Source organism: Callospermophilus lateralis, chromosome 9 (genome assembly GCF_048772815.1).
Source record: "Callospermophilus lateralis isolate mCalLat2 chromosome 9, mCalLat2.hap1, whole genome shotgun sequence".
Classification (NCBI taxonomy): Eukaryota; Metazoa; Chordata; class Mammalia; order Rodentia; family Sciuridae; genus Callospermophilus; species Callospermophilus lateralis.
Window position 1 is genome coordinate 37285455 of NC_135313.1, and position 4174 is coordinate 37289628.

The following is a 4174-nucleotide window of genomic DNA, read 5'->3' on the forward strand; positions in this document are numbered from 1 at the left end:
TAAGCAATGTATTTGAAACAAAAGCATAAGAATGACTAACTTGGGCTGGAGATGTGGCTCAAGCGGTAGCACGCTCGCCTGGCATGCGTGCGGCCCGAGTTCGATCATCAGCACTACATATAAACAAAGATGTTGTGTCCACCAAGAACTAAAAATAAATAAATAAATATATATATATATAAAAAAAGAATGACTAACTTATTTCTACCAGGCAAAATTATAATTGTCAAAACTTTACTTTCCCTCTATCTATGATTTGGAATTCTCCATTTGTATTTCTATCTATTATTAATGTTTAATTGTATTTATTTTTATCTACATTTTAAGGAACACTTATAACTTAAATAAAAATGCCACAGGTCTTTTGAAAAATGAGCAGAGAGTTCCAAGAGAAATTTCAGAGTGAGAATTCTATGTAGTTAACAGACAAAATATGCTTGATTAACCCTAATTTAAACATCACACAATGTATACATGTATCAAAATATCACATGTACCTCATAAATATGTACAACTTTATGTCTATTAAAAAAGGTGCTTAAATAATGAGTAAATGGAGAAATGAAGATTGAAATAATAATAAAATAACATTTACATCTACCAGATTGGTAAAGGTTCAGGTTGATGAGAATATGAGGAAAGATATTTTCATACACTATTATTTTTTTTAAGAGAGAGAGAGAGAGAGAGAGAGAGAGAGAGAGAGAAATTTTTTTTTTAATATTTATTTTTTAGTTATTGGTGGACACAACATCTTTGTTTGCATGTGGTGCTGAAGATCGAACCCGGGCCGCACGCATGCCAGGCGAGCGCTCTACCGCTTGAGCCACATCCCCAGCCCCCATACACTATTATTAAAATTTTAAATTGATAATAACTCTCTGAAAGCCAACATATGTTCATTTAAAAAAGTCAATATATCACATATTCTAGGCATTCTAAGGATTTCTAAAGAAATTATTAGACATAAAAGCACAAAGGAGTAATTACAAACATATTAACTGTAATAGTATGTGTAATAGTGAAAAACAGTACTAATAAGCATTATTATAGGATGCGGAGGAATATTTTAAAGACATGGGCAGTGCTTAGCTCACCATTAGCTGTAAATTGTGATGATTTTTTCTCTCAAAGTCTTTGCTGTGCTTTGAGTAATTGGGGCCAGAAAGGTCAGTGGGAAATGTCTCAACTGCTTTACCGTGGTGAGCTGACTGTGTCATGTGTGCTTAATGGAAAGGCAACTTGCCAGAATACATAGCTGTCTCCCATACTGTCCTGGGGCTTGTTTGTTTTTTAATAAAGAACATTTCAACCCACCTAGAACGGTAAATTTAGTACCACTCTTCCAACAGTTTTGGAAGATGGAAAAAGTAATCCTAAGCTGATTCAAAGAACATAAGGACTAGAATCTCAATTGAAATCAGAATTTCTCCTTGTGATTGTCTTTTAATGGCTATTGACCGTCAAACCCTAAAACCCATATCTTCAACACAGCCCATGCAAATTAAGTCACTGCTAGTTCATGGACAAATTGCTTGGCTCCCTCCTGCATGAAAATCAGATAACCATCCCAGTAAGTTGGATTTGTGGAGCACTAACCATGTGCTTGGCCCCATGCTCAAGTATTATACCCATCTTATCTCATTTAGTTGGAAGAAATCTACATAATAAGTTTTACACACACCCCTCCCCCCCCTATACAAATGAAAAGTTGAGACTATAAGAAGTTAAATGGCGAGTGACAGCGAAGGCGGCGCGACAGCCGCTGGAGGGCAGGAGAGGCGGCGTGGCGGGTCCTGTCCTCGCCATGAGGCCGCAGCAGGCACCGGTGTCCGGGAAGGTATTCATTCAATGAGACTCGAGCAGTGGTACACGCTGCCAGTTCCAGACCAAGTTCCCCGCGGAGCTGGAGAACCGGATTGATAGGCAACAGTCTGAAGAGACAGTTGGAACTCTAAATAACCTTTATGCAGAAGCTTGGGGGCCGATCGTTTCTTGAAGGCTGTTTGGCTTGTTTAACAGCATAGACCGTCTTCTTCTGTATGGAAACTCATTATGAGAAGCTCAGATTCTTTGAAAGCTGAAAATGGGAGTGATATAGGCATTGCTTCAGGTTCGGAAGAAAGTCTCCAAGTATATTCAAGAACAGAATGAGAAGACCATGCTCCCCAAGGTCTCCTCCTGACAGACCCTATTGAGAGAGGACTTCGAGTTACTGAAATTACCATTTATGAAGACAGAGGCATGAGCAGTGGAAGATAAACCATAAAATTAAAGATCCCACATCCAGCTGGGACCCTCATCTACCCACTGGCTGATCACAGAGTGTCCCTACCTCCTCTCCAGAGCATCATTTCTTTGTATCTGCTGCCAGAGCCACAGTGCCATGTACTCCAAGGACTAACTTTCTAAAATTCCACACCTGGAGTGACCTCTAGTCGCTCAGCATCCACTTTGTGTCTTCAAATTGTGTGGGATTCTGTAATCTTTTGATTCGTTTCTGAGAAAACACAATGAAGCATTTCACATTTTTTTAATTCAAAGTGATTATAAAATATGCAATTGGTCAGCCCAATGCAAAGTTTTATTTATTTCTTACTTGCCACCAGTACCATGAAATCTATTCATTCTTTGGGCCAGTTTTCCAGGTGGCTTTAGACTTCAATGAGTTTATATTAGTGAATGTTCAGTCTTATTCCCCCAAATTAATAAATGGCTCTTTTCCAGATGAAGGATAGACTATGTCCGTGGTTATGCTGATGCATTTCCCAGATTTCAAAGAACTACCAGTTTTGCCATGATTCAAATTTTGAGATTGATTCTGTTGTTCAGTTTTCAAATCGAAGCTCATTGAAAAAATACTGTATAATGTTATTTGTTTTACTATAGCAGTTATATCTAATTAAATTTCCAGTTATTTTCTTTGGAGACTTTTATGTTATTATTGCATTATCTTGAATGTTGGAAAGATGTGGTATGTGTTGCTTGTTCATTACACAAATAAGTAAGCACAATAAAGTGGATGCTAAACCATCAAACACATATGTCCCAGCTGTGTCCCTGAATGTGTAATAAGCAAGTATAGTAAATATTTTAATTATAGTTTTGTTATATATAACTTATGAGAAAAAATTTGATAGGCATAATACTGTATATTGCTAATTTTTAACCCTACTGGCAACTTTATGATTTATAGATTCCTCATACAGCCTCTTACAGTATTCAGTGCACAGAAATCTTATAATTGGTTTCAAATAAGTTAATTGACTTCCAAGTTAAACTCTTAAGTCTGAATCAGTACTTCTAGCTCTTTTGTCTGTATGTTCCTAGTGTTTGGGTTTCTTATGCCCCTCATTCTTTTCTGGGTTTGAGAGCACTGTATTTGGGAGAAAGTTAAGAAATATATTAGGAGAGAATGAAGCAGTTAAAAGTTTTACTTTCAGAGATATTGTAGGTGCTAATACTGGATTTAACCTTTCCGATGTAATTTCTTTTCTGGATGTGGTAGTTATTCAATAAATCCCATAGGTTTGTGTAATATTTTAATTGTATAAAACTTTGTTAATTTATAGCTTCTTATAGTGTGTTTGCTTTTTAAACCCATTGCAATAACTTTGCTGAAATATTAACACATTAGTAAAACTTTTCTTAAAAAAAAAAAAAGAAGTTAAATGGCTTCCTTAAGGTCATCCAGCAGGGGCCCATGTGAGACTGAACAGCCTGTTAATTTCTATGTTGTACAAGAAAGCAGGGCTGATATTCACCTGGCTAACACCAATGTAGCCACAATGATTTTCTAAATATTAAAATGTTTACATGCTAATTGGCACATATCTGTTGTCCTTAGCCTTTCCCCACTTGCTGCTCTTGCTGTCTTCCTCAGGGGCCCCTGGAATGTCCCATGCATCAATGGGGCAATACCTGGCCCAGCAGGGGCACCAGCAGCCCTTCTAGGGCCTTGATTTTAGGCAGTGGAAGTTATTAAGTCCTTAAATTTCAATCCTGAATAGAGGGAAATCCCTGGTGAGCACAGGGCAGAGGCCAGAGCCGTTCTACAAGTTGCAGCTTTGTCATGTTTCATCTCTAGCTGCTTTTTTCAGAAGTGAAAGGTTTCCGGTCCCATCAGTTCTAAGCTGATCTCATTTCCACCCAGGGTGGCACGCATCAGGCCTAG

General features: G+C 37.7%; 1 pseudogene; it reads left to right on the forward strand.

The window, feature by feature from the left end:
- The first annotated feature begins 1781 nt into the window (after nt 1–1781).
- On the forward strand, nt 1782–2375 carry LOC143407394 (golgin subfamily A member 7-like; annotated as a pseudogene).
- The last annotated feature ends 1799 nt before the right edge of the window (nt 2376–4174 follow it).